The sequence below is a fragment of the Triticum dicoccoides genome, chromosome 5A (assembly GCF_002162155.2).
Source record: "Triticum dicoccoides isolate Atlit2015 ecotype Zavitan chromosome 5A, WEW_v2.0, whole genome shotgun sequence".
Classification (NCBI taxonomy): Eukaryota; Viridiplantae; Streptophyta; class Magnoliopsida; order Poales; family Poaceae; genus Triticum; species Triticum dicoccoides.
In genome coordinates, this window is record NC_041388.1 from 172,741,300 (window position 1) to 172,759,360 (window position 18,061).

Below are 18,061 nucleotides of genomic sequence, written 5' to 3' on the forward strand. Positions count from 1 at the left end.
GGCGACGTTCTACTCGCCCCCACCATGATAAGCCATCCGTTGGCATATGTCGCACCAAACCCCTGACATTTGGCGCCCACCGTGGGGCATGGTGCACCGCCGTCCGGAGATCTGTTCTGGACGGGAACCCTTTTCCTCCCTGGCGAGCGCAGCCAGCCAGGCACGCCAGACGAAGTTTGCATCAACGCGCTGCGCAGCGTTGAGATCGCCTGCGCAGCCAGCTCCTTGGCCGAACTTGTCGGCGAGGTCTGCCTCTCCGACGAACCTGCGCCCGACGCAGGCGCAGGCGGCCCCAAAAACCTCCTCGCGGGCCTCCTCGATCAACTCCACGTTTCCGGCGAGCCTGCCGTAGACTTGGAGTCCGTAGGCTCCACCGACCCGATGCTGGTGGACTCCGACACCGCGTCGGTCGACGCGTTCCCCACCAACGTGGTGGTCTACGACGAACCTCTCCCCCACGCGGAGAGCGATGGAAGCACCATCACTGAGGTGCTGGTCATCAGTCATGACGAGTTCCCTGGCGGAGGGGCGCCCGACTCACTCGGCGCGGCGCTGCAAGACCTAGCTGCGCCAATTCCGGAAGATGCTGACGCAGAGACTTTGGAAGCGCGCCGCCTTCAGCTCGTCGAAGGCGCGAAGAAGCTGGCCAGCATGAGACGCCTGTCAGAAGCTTACCAGCGGGAGATGGATCGCGCTGTTGGTGGCTCGCCGGCCCCGGCAAGGCCCAGCCGCCTTGGCGCGGTCCAGCAGTGCGGTGTAGCCATCGCCAGCCTATTTGGGGCTAGCCGCCCCGTGTATGCTACACCGGCGGAGAACATCTGAGCCGCCCAGGCAGCGGCGGATGAGCTGGACAATTTCGAGGGCGAAGAACGCCGCCTCATGATGGAGCGAGTCCAGCGGCTCCTCGACGCGGCCGCCAAGCAGAACGAGGCCAGCTGCCGCATGGAGGCGCCGCAGTGGCCAAACGACGACCCGCACCGAGATCAAGGCGCGGCGTCTCGGACGTCGACTGGCGGCGCCCGAGGAAGAAAGGACAAGCAGCCGGCTGTCAGCCATAGTCAGACTCACATTACCATAGAGCGCGACCGAGATGGCCACCCGAGAGCAATGGAACGACGGGACGACTGTCCGCCTCCCCCTCCCGGCAAGGAGAGGCGAGTCTCCCCGCCGCATGTTGACCATCCGACTCTCGGCGACTGCCTTGGCCACTGAGAGGGAGTTGGAGAGAATGACGCCCTCCACCGGATCGACCGACTTCACCGGTCCCTGGCGTTGGAAGAAGAAGACGAGCTGGGCCCGCCTTGTTTCGGGCCCCGCATTCGGGACGAGCCCTTTCCCAGAGGGTTCACGCTCCCAAGAGACACGCCCAAGTATACCGGCTCCATGAAGCCGGAAGACTGGCTAGTCGACTACTCCACGGCTATCAGCATAGCAAACGGCAACAAGCGTGTAGCCATAAAGTACGATCCGCTCATGCTCCAGGGCATAGCCCGGACAAGGCTGAACAACCTAAAGCCCCGCAGCATCAATAGATGGGTCGACTTCACTGAAGCATTCGTCCGCAACTTCACCAGCACGTACAAGCGTCCTCCCAAGCCGCGTCAGCTCTCCTTGTTCATGCAAGGTCCTGACGAGTCGACTCGCGACTACCTCACGCGTTGGGCTGAGCTCCGGAACTCCTGCGAGGGCGTGCACGAGGTGCAGGACGTCGAGTACTTCACAGCCGGGTGCCGAGAAGGCACCCTCCTCAAGCACAAGCTCCTCGGTGACGAGCCAGAAACCCTCGACGAGCTGCTGATCATAGCGGACAAGTACGCTACGGCCGACTCCTCCATGAAGGAGGAAATTCAAATCAGCACGACTGGCAAAGTAGCTCCTCAGGCTCCAAGAACTCCGGCGACAGACGCCGGCCGGCGACAACAGCAGGGCGACAACAAGCGCAAGGCCCCGCAGCCGGCTTCCAGCAGCCGGCAGGTCGCGACCGTTGAAGCCCAGCAGCCAGAAGAGCAGCCTCCGCCCAAGCGACAGAAAGGCGGCAAGCCAAACTGGTTGCCGACCTTCTCCTATGAGCAGACCTTGGATGGACCTTGCAAATTCCACAGCGGCGCGAAGCCGTCGAATCACACCACCCAGAAGTGCCACTGGCTCACCAGGATCGCCAAGGGAGACGGCCTCCTGCCACCCCCGCCTGCTGGGCAGCCGCCTCCGCCCCAGCAGCCGGCAGTTAGGCCAGTCGGCGCAGTACAAGACGAATACCCTGAGGAGCATGGAGCCTATGTGGTGTTCACCAGTGTGGCTAATGATCGACGCAGCAGGCGGCTGCGGCGACAAGAGGTGAACGCAGTAGCCTCAGAGACGCTAGAGTTCATGCACTGGTCTGAGAGGCCCATCAGCTGGAGCAGGGGTGACCACCCAGAAGTGATGCCGAGTCCGGGCTCCTACGCCTTGGTCCTGGACGCCACCTTTGCCATGGACAAACGGGCTGCGCGTTTCTCGCGGGTTCTGATAGATGGGGGCAGCAGCATCAATATCCTGTACAAGGACACCATGGAGAAGTTAGGAATCAAGCAGAGACAGCTTCAGAATAGCCGGACTGTGTTCCACGGCATTGTTCCTAGGCTTTCCTGCTCACCAATCGACAAGATCCTGATTGACGTCCTCTTTGGGGACAAAGATCACTTCCAAAGAGAGTCTATTTGGTTTGAGGTGGTGGACCTTGAGAGCCCATACCATGCGCTACTTGGCCGACCCGCCTTGGCCAAGTTCATGGCGGTCCCCCACTACGCCTACCTCAAGATGAACATGCCCAGTTCCAGGGGAATTCTGACTATAGCCGGCGACTACCGGAAGTCGTCCACTTGCGCGGCCGAGAGCAGTCATCTGGCCGAGTCCCTGGTGATCGCAGCCGAGAAGCGACTCCTTGAACGAGTTGTGGCGATGGCCGGCAAGCAGCCGGAGATATCGCCCGACCCAAAGGAGTCGGAAGCCGAAGGTTCGTTCAAGCCGGCCAAAGAGACAAAGAAGATACCCTTGGATCCGGAGCACCCAGAGAAGTACGCCGTCATAGGTGCAAACCTCGACATCAAATAGGAAGGCGAGCTCGTCGATTTCCTCTGTGAGAATCGGGACATCTTCGCATGGTCTCCCAAGGACATGCCAGGTGTACCGACGGATTTCACCCAACACAAGTTACATGTCTGATCTGATGCAAAGCCAGTCAGGCAGCCCCTGTGCCGCTTATCAGAAGAGAAGAGAAGAGAAGAGTTGTCGGAGAAGAGATAGACCGACTCATAGCAGCCGGCTTCATTATGGAAGTTTTCTTCCCAGAGTGGCTGGCAAATCCGGTCCAGGTGCTAAAGAAGAACAAGCATTGGCGAATGTGTATTGACTACACGAGCCTCAACAAGGCCTGCCCCAAGGACCCATTTGCTCTACCAAGAATTGACCAGGTGATAGACTCCACAACTGGATACGAGTTGTCGAGCTTCTTGGATCCATACTCAGGATATCACCAGATCAAGCTGAATCCGGCTGACAGATTGAAGACCGCCTTCATCACGCCGTTTGGAGCATTCTGCTACCTCACCATGACGTTCGGCTTAAGGAATGTCGGCGCCACCTTTCAGCATTGCATGCAGAAGTGCCTCCTCAAGCAGCTCGGCAGGAATGCCCACGTTTACCTGGACGACGTGGTGGTGAAGACGGAAAAGCAAGGAACACTGCTGGAAGACCTCAAGGAGACCTTTGAGAACCTGTGCCGGTTCCAGATCAAGCTCAACCCCGAGAAGTGTGTCTTCGGAGTACCAGCTGGCCAGCTGCTAGGTTTCCTAGTCTCTGAACGCGGCATAGAATGCAACCCAGTAAAAATCAAGGCCATCGAGAGAATGGAGGTACCCAGCCGACTGCTGGGTGTGCAGAAGTTCACCGGCTGCTTGGCGTCCATCAGCCGATTCATCAGTCGGCTGGCACGAGAAATCTCTCCCCTTATACCAACTCATGAAGAAGACCACTTTTTTCGAGTGGAACCATAAGGCGGACGAAGCTTTCCACCAGTTGAAGAAGATGCTGACTAGTCCACCCGTCCTGGCGGCTCCGACTCCCAAGGAATCTATGCTCCTGTACATCGCCGCCACCAGCCGAGTAGTCAGCACAGTCATTGTAGTAGAGCGCAAGGAGGAAGGCAAGGCGCTACCTGTCCAGAGACCAGTATATTACCTGAGCGAGGTACTGCCGACCTCCAAGCAGAACTACCCCCACTACCAGAAGATGTGCTATGGCATGCACTTTGCCGCCAAGAAATTGAAGCCTTACTTTCAAGAGCATCCAATCATAGTGGTCTGCACGGCTCCACTTGCCGAGATCATCGGTAGCCGAGATGCCTCTGGTCGAGTGGCCAAGTGGGCCATAGAGCTGGCTCCTTACACCATCTACTACCAGCCCCGCACCGCTATCAAATCACAAGCACTGGCCGACTTCCTCGTCGACTGGGCTGAGACCCAGTACCTGCCTCCAGCGCCTGACTCCACCCATTGGCGGATGCACTTCGACGGCTCCAAGATGCGCACTGGCTTGGGAGCCGGTGTCGTCCTCACCTCTCCCAAAGGCGACAAGCTCAAATATACACTGCTAATCCATTTTGCCGCCTCCAACAACGTGGCCGAGTATGAGGCGCTCATTCACGGGCTCCGTCTTGCCAAAGAACTTGGCATCCGCCGGATCTTGTGTTATGGCGACTCGGACTTAGTGGTCCAGCAGTCATCTGCCGACTGGGACGCAAAAGACGCAAACATGGCGAGCTACCGTTTCCTCGTACAGCAACTCAGTGGGTATTTCGAAGGGTGCGAGTTCCTCCATGTGCCAAGAAATGACAACAACCAAGCAGACGCCTTGGCACGAATTGGCTCTACCCGCCAAGCAATACCATCTGGCGTCGCCCTTCAACGCCTCCTTAAGCCGTCTGTCAAGCCTTCACCAGAATCAGACTCCATTTTTGTGCTGGCTCCTCCCGAAGACGGCGGATCTGACTCCAGAGCTCCGGCAAACGGAACGGGGACTTTGGCGGGCGACTCCAAAGCTGCCACAGTCGAGCCCGGCCCGGGGACTGCGATGGCGAACTCGAAGATTTCAGAACTCGGCCCAAGGACCGCGCCAGTCGGCCTGGGGACTTCATCAACCCAGCAAGCGGCTGTTGACTCCAGCCCGCCGCCTCCCAGCCCAGCCGCCCTCGTCCAAGTCGTAGTTCTGGTAGTCGAAGAAATAGCAGCACCCTCATGGGCCCAGCCCATCCTCAAATTCCTGGTGAACAAAGAGCTACCAACTGATGAGACCTCAGCTCGGCAAGTACAATGCCGGGCGGCAGCCTATACCATAATCAATAGAGAGTTGGTCAGGCGCAGCGTCACTGGTGTCTACCAGCGCTGCGTAGAGCCAGAGCAAGGCCAGGCGATCCTCAAAGACATCCATCAAGGCGAATGCGGCCACCATGCGGCTTCAAGAGCACACGTCGCCAAAGCCTTTCGGCATGGTTTCTTCTGGCCGACTGCCTTGGAAGAGGCCAAGGAGTTGGTCCAAAAATGCAAAGGGTGCCAGAAGTTCAGCTCCAAGCCGCACCAGCCGGCTTCCGTACTCAAGACCATCTCCATTGCATGGCCTTTCACAGTTTGGGGTCTAGACATGGTGGGACCATTTAAGACAGCACGAGGTGGTTTAACTCACCTACTTGTTGCAGTGGACAAGTTCACCAAGTGGGTGGAAGTGAAGCCAATTAAGAAACTGAACGGTCCGACTGTCGTGACCTTCATCACCGATATCACAATTCGGTATGGCATACCACACAGCATCATCACCGACAATGGCACAAACTTTGCCAAAGGCGCCTTGGCCCGTTTCTGGGCAACACAGGGCATCCGACTGGACCTAGCATCCGTCGCCCATCCGCAGTCAAACGACCAAGTGGAGCGGGCAAACGGCCTCATCCTATCCGGCATCAAGCCTCGGTTGATCGAGCCTCTGGAGCGCTCGGCAGGCTGCTGGCTCGACGAGCTTCCAGCCGTCCTCTGGAGTCTGCACGACTCCAAACAAGTCAACGGGCTTCACGCCCTTCTTCCTCGTCTATGGTGCCGAAGCCGTCATCCCAACGGACATAGAGTTTGACTCCCCACGAGTCACCATGTACACCGAGGAGGAAGCAGAAGAAGCACGACAAGACGGTGTCGATCTGCTGGAAGAGGGCCGGCTGTTGGCACTCAACCGGTCCAGCATCTACCAGCAGAGCCTGGGCCGATACCACAACAGGAAGGTCAGGTCAAGATCTTTCCAAGAAGGCAACCTTGTGCTCCGGCTGATCCAGCGAACAGCCGGCCAACACAAGCTGTCGGCGCCTTGGGAAGGCCCTTTCATCATCAGCAAAGTACTGGGCAACGATTCCTACTACCTGATCGACGCTCAGAAGCCCTGAGCACGCAAGAGGGATGACTCCGGCAAGGAGACAGAGCGCCCATGGAACACAAATCTCCTCCGAAGATTTTATAGTTGATGCAGTATGTACCATGCTACCTTTTGTATTAAAGTACCAACACTTCGGGCCCCCCGAGACGAGCTCGGGGACTGTCCTCTTTTGTCTGTATGATAAAAATTAAGCCTACAAGTATGTCACTCTTTGTCACGCCGCTTGGCACCGGGCTCGACAAGTCGGCCCGGGGACTTGCCGCCTTGCACTATGAAATGCTTCCTGCAGCCGGACAAGTAGTGTGTAACACCTAAGCCGTCTTCTGTCAGAAGCCGCAGCTCGCAGAGCGACTGTACGGTGGACAGAGGTAAGGTAGATTGGGTGTTCGCACGAAAAATGGCTAAGGACTCAAAGTGTAAAACATAGCTCAAGACGGCTTCCAGCCTTTCTCGCAAACCGACTCTCGGATAGTCGGATTGTCGTTTTCTATCCAACTTGCTCAAACAATCTTGAAATCGGCTAAGTACTTGCTTTCCCAAAGTAGCCTAGCACTTGATCCAGCAACAGTCCGCAGAGCGGCTGTCCGATTGGCAAGGCAGGCAACTAAGAGAAAGCGGCAAAGGAAAAAAGCCAAAAGAACAATGAGCAAGAAAAGATATATATGTATATTTACATAACATAGGCCCTTGGCCGAATTGTCGAGTAGAGGTTCAAAATACACCCCGCGGGTGGAATTGTGCGAATTAATAAGTTCTTCAAAGACTACTGAAGCAGATAAAATAAAAGATACAGCGGCAGCTTAGGAGGCGGCAGATGGATTCGGAGGGTCGGAGGAGGCGCCATCTTCAGGCGTCGGGGCAGCCGGCTGGCTAGTCTCGCCTTGATCACCTCCGGCGGCAGTCGACCCGGTCGCACGCAGCTCGTTGCTGGAGGCGCGGTCGGGCTGAGGCTGGTCATCTGCTCCGTTTTCTGGTGCCTCCGCCTCGCCTCCATCCTCTGCTTCATCCTCCTCCTCGACGCTGGAGCCAATCACCTCCGCCGAGTCTTTGCCGTAGTCTGGGTTCATCCCAAACCACTCTGGCGGTACCTCCTCGCCGTCTTTAGACCGCTCGGGGACGGAAGATGCTGGTGTCAGTGTACTCGGCGATCGCTGCAGCACGTTTGATGAGGGCGTCTTCCGCAGCTGCCAGCTCTGGCTGGGCCTCCGGCCGAAGCGTGGCCAACCGGTCTACATCTAGCCCCGGGTACCACGCCTTGACGAACTCCAAGGTCCGGCACGCTCCAGCCCGGGCCGAAGAGCCCATCTAGGCCTCAAGACGACCAGCCGCGACCTCCAGCCAGTTGGCCGTCAGGCTGGGGGTGCGCGGAGCCTGCATACCCGGCCAAAGGGCGGCAATCGCCTGGGCACCGACGCGCTGGAGCCGGCGCAGCATCCGGTGAGCCGGCCAGAGGCGAGCCTCGATGCTCAGGATGTGCTCGTCAAGAGTTCGGGGGGCATCGGCGGCGATCTCTGCGCCCTCCGCCCTTCGACTCTCACGATCAGCCTCGATGGCTTGGATGGCGGCCTGCGACTGCCCACGGAAGAAGTCTGCACAGACACGAAGAAACGAAGAAACAAGTCAAAAACCAGGAGTCGGCACGATTTAAATCAGCAGCTCGAGGAGAGAAAATAAAGAGACTCGCCATCAACGATGTCTTCAATCTCGTGGAAGCTGGAGGACAGCAGCGCCTCCTTGTCAGACCAGGAGGAGCGCTCGCTCACAAACTCGGCCAAGAGGGCGGTTTCCGTCTCCTCCGCCTCCCTCTGCGACTTCACAAGCAGCTCCTTCTGCTCGGCCAACTGAGTGGCCAGCAGATCGCACTCTGTGGCGAGCTTGCTGCACTCCTCCCCTTTGGCGCGCAGGGCGGAGTTGGCATCGCTCAGCTGCTATTGAAAAGCAGCGTTGGCCCCTGAAGGAAAGGAAGAAATATAACAGTCATCAATAAAGTAGGTCGCGGGGAGATCCGGCCCAACTGCTCAGCAGTCGGCCCGAATCTCGGGGACTACAGCCCGCAGGTGCGCTAGCGCGCCCCCGCAGAGAGGAAAAAAGGACTTACTCCGGCTCTCCACCAAGTCGGCAGTCCACTTGCCCAGCTCTTCAACGTTACGGTTGAAGGCAGTGATGCGGAGGTTGTGGTAATCCTGCGACACGCATTTCAGACAAAGTTAGTACTCAGAAGTTCATCAATTGGAGTTCCGAGCCGCCTGCTCAACAGCCGGCCCGAAACTCGGGGACTACACCCAGTGGATGCGCTGGTGTGCCCCCACAGAGAGGAGCAAGAAAACAAAGACCAAAGAAAAAGACATACCCGGACAGCTGCCCGCGACGCTAGGAACACCTTGGTGCAACTCTGGAGAGCGTCGCCCGCAGCACGGAGCTTCGCCTGGACGTCCAGGAGCGCCCGGTTCAGCGGCCCCGTGCCGCCTCCTCGCACCCACCCAACAGGTGCGGCGCTCGTCGCCTCGGCGTCTGGGGCCGCCGAGCTTGCGGTGCCGGCTTCCAGGGGCGGGGTGCCGAAGTCGCCTTCTTTAGACGACGGCGCGTTGGCGAGCCGACCTGAGGAGTAGCCTCGCCACGGCCTCGTCTTTGGTCGGCGGCACCGGAGGGTCCGCTGGCTGCTCGCCTTGCGCGCCTTCAGACAGCGGCGGAGGTGGCGGCGGAACATTCGCAACCGGAGTAGAGGGGTCACCGCCTTCCCTCTCCTTGACGAGGTTCTCCCCGCCGGCTTCTCCAGTTGGCCCCGTGAGCTCCGAAGGCGGCGGCGCGGAGTTCAGCGGGGTGACGAGCAAGGCCGACTGGCGGCGTGCGGCTTCCTCAGCCTGCTGCTTTGCCGCGGCGGTGGCTTCGGCCTCCGCTAGTTTTTCTTAGCAGAGGCCTCCGCCCTGTCGGCCACCGCCTTCTCCAGGTGGAGGGCCTCTTCTTTGTTGCGCCTCTCCTGCGCATTCCGCTCCATCGCCTCCCGGAGGTCAGCGGCGGGGTCAATCCGTCGAGTGGTGGCAGACGTCTCTGCTGACCCCATGACGGAGGCGGCGGCGACCCGTTCAAGGGAGAGGGGAGTCCTGAAGAAAGAGGGGCAAGCAGATTCTCAGACAAATCACGAAGAAAGAATAAAACTTTGAAGACAGAATACTTACGCGGAGACCAACGGCGGCTTCTTCACTTCCTTACGGAAGCGGATGGCCTTCGCGGCTGCCTCGTCCTGCCGGGTCGCCGCAGCCGAGCCCTTGGGCTTCTTCGGCCGACTGCCGAACAAGGTCGGCACGGCCCTGTGCTTCTTCCCGCCGCCTGGAGCGCCCGGCGCGGCAGAAGAGCCCGCGCCAGGCTGGCTGGCTCCTGGCCGATGGCGAGGGGCGACTTCTCCCTCGGTGCTGTCTTCAGGCCAGTCGGCGAAGGTAGCCGAAGGCCTGAAGTCGCCTGCAGTCCCTCCTCCTCCCTCGGCGTCGTCTTCCAGAGCCGCCGCCCCCAGATTGGGGTCGTCGACGTCGCTCTCCGCCCGGTCGGCGAGGAACTCACGGGCCGGCCCCGAGGTGCCGGCTGGTGGGTGGAGAAGGGGATTCTAACCAAAGACGACTGGTCAAAACCAAACTCGGCAAGAAGAAGACAATCTGAAAGAAAGAAAGGAAAGGTGACTCACCACGGGCGGGGGGTTGGCGCGGGAGTACGGCTCCTTGCTGAATCGCCAGTCCTCCAGGAGCCTGCTGTCCGAGAGGTAGTTCACCATGAAGGCCACCTCTTCGTGAGGCATATCCTTGGTGCACATCCGACTCAGGTCGCGGTGCCCGCTCATCTGGCATATCATGTGAGGGCGGCCTTGGAGCGGGAGAACTCGGCACGAGACGAAGGTGGCCAGAAGGTCCGGACCAGTCAGACCCTCCGACTGCGTCAGCACTCGGAGTCGCGTGAGGGCGCCGGCTCCCGCAGGCGTCAGCGACCTGGCCCGGTACGACCAGTTGGGCAGTCTCCTAGCCGGCGGGCCGGCTTCGAAAGCCGGCAGATTGACCCAGTCGCCCCTCGTGGCGACATTCCTGACGTAGAAGTAGGATCTCTGTCACATCTTCACCGACTTTATCAGCGAGATGGAGGGGAAGGGGTTGTCGGCTCCTGACCTTCGCATGGCGATGAAGGCGCCGCATTGAGTCGGCACGCCCGCGGCCTGGGTGCCGAGCTTGGAGAAGAAGAACTCCCCCCAGAGCTCGAGGGTGGGGAGGACTCCGAGGAAGCCCTCGCACAAGGCCACGAAGGCGGACAGCAGCACCACCGTGTTGGGGGTGAGGTGGTGCGGCTGGAGGCCGTAGAACTCCAAGAAAGACCGGAAAAAGCTGCTCGCCGGCAGCCCCAGCCCACGCAGGCAGTGCGAGCGGAAGATGACCCACTCGCCCTCCTGTGGGGCAGGGGAAATCTCCCCCTCCGGCGCGAGACGCACCTACACGCGATCCTCGCCGGGAAGCCAACGGGTCCGGCGGAGGAACTCAATATGGTCTTCATGGACCTCGGAACCATCCCAGGTGTCGGAACGCATGGGGGAGGCGCGGCAGCAGAGGAAGAACTCATCGCGAGCTGTCACTGCGGCGTTCACCGGAGCTTGGGCGTGCGACAGAGCGAGGAGGAGAGCGAGAAGCAGCAAGGAGGAGGAGAGCGAGGAGCAGCAAGGAGGAAGAGAGCAAGGGGTAGTGGGAAGGAGGGGCGCGCGTGCCCCCCTCTTCCCCCTACTTATAGCCCCATGGGCTGCGAAGCCGAGGGGGCGGACGTGGGGATTTACTGCGCCCACAACCCCACGCCCCCACGATCCACGTAAAGTTACTGCGCGCCGTAACTCCACGGGAATCCCAACTGTCCACCGGGGCCGCAGCGGATCCACTCAGGCGCCGAGGCGCGGTAGTGGCGGGCCCCGCCTGTGGGCCTGTCCTGTCGCGCGCGTGAGCTGGCAGGACGGCCTAGCCACGTGCCCCCGCATGACAGGCCAAGAACGGGCGGCGGCCTGGAGGCTTCGCTAGCACACCACTTAAAATCCCGCCGTGTCGTTCGAAATACCGAGAAAGTCGAAATTGAGTGAAGTCCGAGTTGAGCAAGTCCGACTCCTTCTAGACGGCCCGGCAGAAGTCAATAAAGACCATGTGTTGAGCACCCGGAAAGAGAAACTGCTGAGGCTTCTCGGCCGATCGTCCATGGCGCCTCACCAGCTTCGGGGACTACTGTCGGAGTAATGGGCCACGGGTAGGCCAACCCGAGTCCCATAACCTTTCAAGACATCGGGGCAGGCTGCGCCCCTCAAGACCCAGGGCGAAGAGCCGCCTCCTGAGGATTCGACAGCGGGGCGGCCGACTGCCCGCTCACGGCCGAGTCCCAGGGACAACTTCCAGAGAAGCCGGCTTTGGGGAGTCGGCCGGCGACTCCGACGAACCATGAGCCCATCAAGGGGGATGGGGCAGAGGTGTGGCTACAGTGAAGCCCACTCCGCCCCTTACCAAGGGCAGGCATGACCACAGCACGCCGTACCCGGGAAGATCTCCGTGCGGCGTGGCACTGTTGCCCGGCCGGCCCTGACATCAGCACCACAGTACCAAGTCCTGCATCCACGACGGCTTGTCTGTACGGCCCGGAGGCAGCGGGGCCCACCAGTCAGCGAGACCTCGGGAGACGGCGGGAGAACCGCCAGTCGGACCCGTCGGGAGTCGGCCCGGGGGAGTCGGCAGAGCCCTCCCCCGGGGCCCACGCGCCATTAATCAAGATGAGATGGGGAATGGCCATAGTAATCGCCCGCCCGGCGGCGGGGCTGTTGCCACGACCCCATGACCAAGCCTACGTCATCAGAAGCACGGCTACAGTAATCAGCAGCCGGCAAGACCCGCCCGCGGCGGACGCGGCCTGTCGGCTCCGTAGCAGACCAGTCGGCGGGACCCACCAGTCGGCGGAGAAGTCGGAGGTCAGAGGCGCTGACGGCTGGGCCCGTGCCCAGTCGAATTACCATTGTACCCCTGGGGGTAGGCCTATGTAAACCCCCCAGGGCACCCATGCAAAGGGTTGGATCCCAGTAGTTCTATACCATACCAGATAGAAGGAGAGAGCTAGTCTTGCCCTCTCCTACCACCAGACACAGCTCAAGGAGCAACCGTGTAAACACTTGACCATAGTGATCATGCGGAGACCCCGCAGAGCAGCAGTAGGGGTATTATCTCCCCAGAGAGCCCCGAAGCTGGGTAAGATCCGCCGGCGTGCATGTCTTCGCCTCATCCCGTTTCCAGGCACTGGCGACGTTCTACTCGCCCCCACCATGATAAGCCATCTGTTGGCATATGTCGCACCAAACCCCCGACAACCTCCAAGGTGTGCCCTGGTGACCACGGCCGGCTACCGCGCCTTCACCCCCGAGCTGTGCAGCGTCGCCTGGTTGGGCAAGTTCAAGCCAGATCTGCCTCCTCGCTACAATGGCACCCCCGACCCCGTGGAGTTCCTGCAGCTCTATGAGCTAAGCATAGAGGCGGCCAACAGTGACGAGAAATTCATGGCGACCTGGTATCCCATGGCTCTCAAGGATAGCGCACGCTCGTGGCTCCTGAACCTGCCTCCAGGCTCCATCTCTTCCTGGAATGAGATGCGCGACCGCTTCGTCGCCAACTTCCAGGGCACTCGCGACCGCCCACCGGCCGTGGGTGACCTGCGCCGCGTCAAGCAACACAGGGGAAACCCTCTAGAAGTACATCCAGCGCTTCAACAACGTTCGTCTCAAGATCCCCAAGGTGACAGACGAGGCCATCATCTCTTCGTTCTCCGATGGCGTCCGCGACGTCAAGATGAAGGAGGAGCTCGCTATCCACGAGGAGTTGTGCACATCCATGGAGCTGTTCAACCTGGCGACCAAGTGCGCAAGGGCTGAGGAAGGGTGCCTTTCCCTTCTCGAGCTCCCAGCTACTGACCTAGAGGAGAAGAAAGCGAAGGCCAAGGACATGAAGTGCAAGGGAGCGACCGTACTCGCGGCAGAGCCGGACACGAAGCGCGGCAGGGACCAACCTGAGTCATCCAAGAGCAGCCGACCGTTATGCGCCTTCCACAACGTGCACAGCCACAACACCAACGATTGTCAAGAGCTCGGGGCCATTCGCGACAAAGCACAAGGGAGCGGCCGTACTCGTGGCAGAATCGGGGCTACGGCCGAGGAGGAGGACATGGTGGCGGACGCTGGGACGACCGTGGCCCGCGCCAGGAGTGGCGCGACCGGCCTCGTGAGGACCGCTGGCAGCATCAGCCTTGCGAGGGCGCCTGGAGGGACCAGCCTCGTGAGGCTCGTCCTCAAGGCAACGCTGGCCTTCCTCCGCTACCGCCACCACCCAGAAGGAATGACGACCACCATCAAGACAAGGGGGCTGGGGGCTTCCAGGAGCCACACGCTATCGCCTGCATCTTGGGCGGAGCCCAAGCCCCAGCCTCGCAGTGTATCTTCAAACAATTTGCCCTTGAAGTGAATGCAGTTCTCCCCAAGCTCGAGGCCACACGCCCGCTCAGATGATCCAGGTCTCCCATCATGTTCAGTTCGGCAGATCAGCTCAAGTGTGTGGCTACTGCAGGCGTCCTCCCAATGCTTTATTCACCAGTCATCAGCAACGTGCAAGTTACCAAGACCCTCATTGACAGCGGTGCAGGCTCAATGTCCTGTCCGTCGACACGTTCGACAACCTCCAAGTGCCATATGACCAGCTTCAGCCTACCAAGCCTTTCTCAGGAGTAACCGATGGCTCTACTACCCCAATCGGGCAGGTCCGCCTCCCTGTTACCTTCGGAGAAACTACCGCACCGAACTCATCGAATTCGATGTCTCCTACATCCACCTGCCATACAACGCCATCCTCGGGTATCCAGCCCTGGCCAAGTACATGGCGGTGACCCATCATGGCTACAATGTCCTCAAGATGCCGGGAAGCGGCGGAATCATCATAGTCCCATGTGAAGAAAGAGACGCGGTGTGCTCCCTCGAGCATGCCTTCCAAGCTGCAGCAATCGACGATCCCGACAATCAGGCCGAGCAACCTCTTGAGGCCACCCCCAAGAAGAAGAAGCATCTGCGCCTCGCAGGGCCTCAGGCAAGCGGCGCCTCATCAGGATCGGCGATCGCACCTGGGGCGCCACCATCCATCTCATAGGAAAGCGCGCCCAGTGCCCCTCTTGGGCAGGGCTCAAGGGCTCTCTTCTAGAGGGCCTAAGACTTTGCCAACATCACGAGGGAGGCGCTTGGGCACCACTTGGAGGCGTGCTTCGCGGCACGTTTCCATCAGGAGAACACATGTCAAGGAGTGCCCACCGCTCAGGAGTTCATCACCAAGACCGCTCAGGAACTGCAAGACGCAAGGGCCATGCGCGGCGGCCGCCACTCACCAGGTGCAGCCCCCCATCCAGGCGAGGATGTCGGGCTGTGCATCTGCATCGACGTTCCAGGGCTCAATCGGGCCACCACTCAGGATCTTCTCTGGCCTTCGCGCGTGGGACGCTGCAAGGGTCCACCTCACAACTAAGTTCGCATGCCCTTTGGCCTGGCAAGTGTGGAGGCCACCTATCAATGCAACCTGCGGAGCATCCTGGCGGCTCAGGAGGCCAGGCACCATGCTGTATTGACGGAGATGAAGACGGTCCTCAAGGAACCTCCGGGACCCTAGAGCCTCCCGAGGCTCGGGGCCCTAGTGGCTCATGAGGGGCAGCCCCTTCGCCGCACGCCTTCAGCTACCCCAACTCTCCTTCATCAACAGAACCAGGAGAATTTTCCAAAAGTTCATTCAGCTGGGAGCGCCCCCAGGGCTGCATCAATCTCAAGCCACGTGGGTCCGTCCCTGTGGCGTGTATCCTTCCTTTTATGAATTTAGCTTACCCTGTTGGGGCGCCCCTCAGGCTGCATCATCCCAAGCCGCTCGGGCCGGACCCAGTGGCATGCATCTTCCCTGCATTTACCTGAGCTAGGTTGCTTTCCTTGCCTAATCTATCTATGACTATCGCTTGCTTGATTGTCACCCACAATGGGAGCCGCGCGCCGGCCATCTTTCTTCAGGATCCTTCGCGTTGTCTAACCATCTCGCAGAACCAAGATAGTAAACAAATACGAAGACTAGGCGCAAGCCGCCTTGGGGTAGGGCCTCGTGAGTCCCGTGCCGGCTCACGAGTGTCCAGATACACCTCGTCTAGCCCTGCCGTGCAAGCCACGTGTCAGGGCGGGGCTATACACGCCCCGGGGGCTCTCCGCAGTAGGGAGTCCCCTCTCACGCGCTAGAAGCAAACCAGCAATCACCACGGCGACCGGTGCCCTTCCTTGCAGGAACTTCATGAGGACCACAGCAGGCGGTACCGCGGGCTCTCTCTCTTCTTCGATGCGATTCGCTTGCGCGTTAAAGGGAGGGCTGCAGAGCATCGTGCCTCAGGAGCTCTTACTGGCTCTCCAGCCCTCACTCCCTGGCCTTGACCATGGCACGAGACCTAGCATACCAGTGGCGGTTGAGCTCGCTCGAGGGCCGGGACCTGAGGACACAGAGCACCAAGAAGGACATGGAGGGGAGGGGGAGGCCCACACGGGCCAGACCTAGCCACACTACAGCAACCGGCGTGCGAGTCCGGCATGACTTGAGGAGCAGACCCCAGACAACCAAAGATAGGTTCTCGCTCTAGATCCACCAGTCGCTTGCGGCACAAGACCCTCGCTCACTCCCTTCGTTGCCCTGCTACGGCAATGTTTTCTTCCTTTCCCATCCTAAGACAGCTGCTTGCATGCTAAGGGGGACCTTTTGAGCATCGCGCCTTAGGAGCTCTTACTGGACCTCAGGCCGCTCACCTCCTGGCCTTGACCACGGAACGCGGCCTAGCATACCAGCGATGGTTGCAGCCTGCATGGGGATCGGGACCTGTCAGCATAGATCACCAAGCTGCCGCAGGATTGGAAAGGGGAGGCCGAGCCTCGGCAGGATATGCACACACAAATCTTCATAATGAGGGCTATATTGACAAAAGGCATTACAGACGCTTTACACACCCCCACGGGGTCCGTTTCTTGATTCCTCGCAGGGAACAAAAGGGAAGGAAGTCCTAGGGGTTCTATCTACGCGCACCAGGTGTCGCCACGACATCATCAACAGTGGTCCATGCGAGGCTGGCACCAACGCCATCCAGATCAGCGGTGACGGCGGCTGAACACCACTGCCCTGGCGCAGGCGGCGTCGCTCACCGCTCCTTGCTCCGAAATCGTCGGCGTGAGTGTTCAAGGGCAGCGGGTACCTAGGAGGCGGCCTCTCATACCAAGGCCTCGACACCACCGGACTCACGACCACCTCGCGGTGATGATACCTCCTTTTCTTCGGTGGGAGCAGCTTGGGCACATTGAGGGGAGCCTTGTGCTTCTCTGCGGCCGAGAACCTCTGGATCGACGTCATGTCTGCACAAGCAAGGAATGGAGCAAGGAAGAAGAAGAAGCGGAAGACGAAGAGGAAGGATGGGCAACGGGGGCTCCGCCCCCTCCCATTTATACCAGGAGAAGGCCAACTGGCGCCCCCACGATCGCAGGTAATGATGGTCTTCCTTGCATGTCGCAGGGACTTGTCACATCGGGCAGTTGCCGAGGCAGCATGCGGAAGCGGAGACGCCCACTTCCAATCAACCGCCACGCGTCGACCGAGCCCGCAATATATGGGGGCCCGCGGTGCTCTGCACTTGGCCCTTGGCTTCTCCTCGAAGCCAAGCCCGAGCTCGCCTTGGGCCCGGGAGCTACTGTCGGTGTTCTGGGAACGTGGGTCCCCAGACTTGCCTGCCTGCGGCCCACGGCGTGGCTTTGCTGGTAGGCCTGTACTGCCCATCTTCATCAACAAGAATCAAGACCCTCGCGAGGGGCCAAGCCTCGCGAGGCGGATGACACAAGACCTCCTCAGGAGCGGCCACACCAGGCTGGCTCGCGAGGGGCGGAGAGTTCAAGGTCGGGGAAACCTCGCGAGGTTCGCGTGACGTAAGCCATGACAATCGAGACCAGGCAGGCACCAGGCGGGTGCAGCTCGCGCAGCGTCCTTGTTTCCTCTTTGGTGCTAAGGGGGCAAGCGTAGGCGCGGAGTACCGAGGCATCAAGCAAAGGTTGCCATATTGGTGGAACGAGACCAAGACCAGAAGGACGACAAGATGGAGGTCACCGTGGAGGCCAATACGGCGTCACCACCAGAGCCTTTGGCAGGCGAAGACTGCTTTTGTTAGGATAGATTGTACTAGCTGTCCCCTTTCGAATTGGCCGTTATTCGCTCCCTTCCCGCTCAATATTTGGGGAGAGGACCATAGCCTCTATAAATAGGATTAGCCACCACAGTAGGAGGCAACTCGTCTTGAATCCACCCGAACAACAACCAGTTCGCCAAGCACAAGAACACCTCAACCTCAGGGGGCTGTTCTTCCACTTGTACTGTTCATCCTCAGCCCAAGAGGCAATCCACCACCACCACACTGGAGTAGGGTATTACACCAAAACGGTGGCCCGAACCAGTATAAATCTTGTGTCCTTTGTGTTGCGAGTTCGTCGAGTTAGTTCGTGAGATCTTAGCTAAGTTAGGACGCGGATCGATAGGGG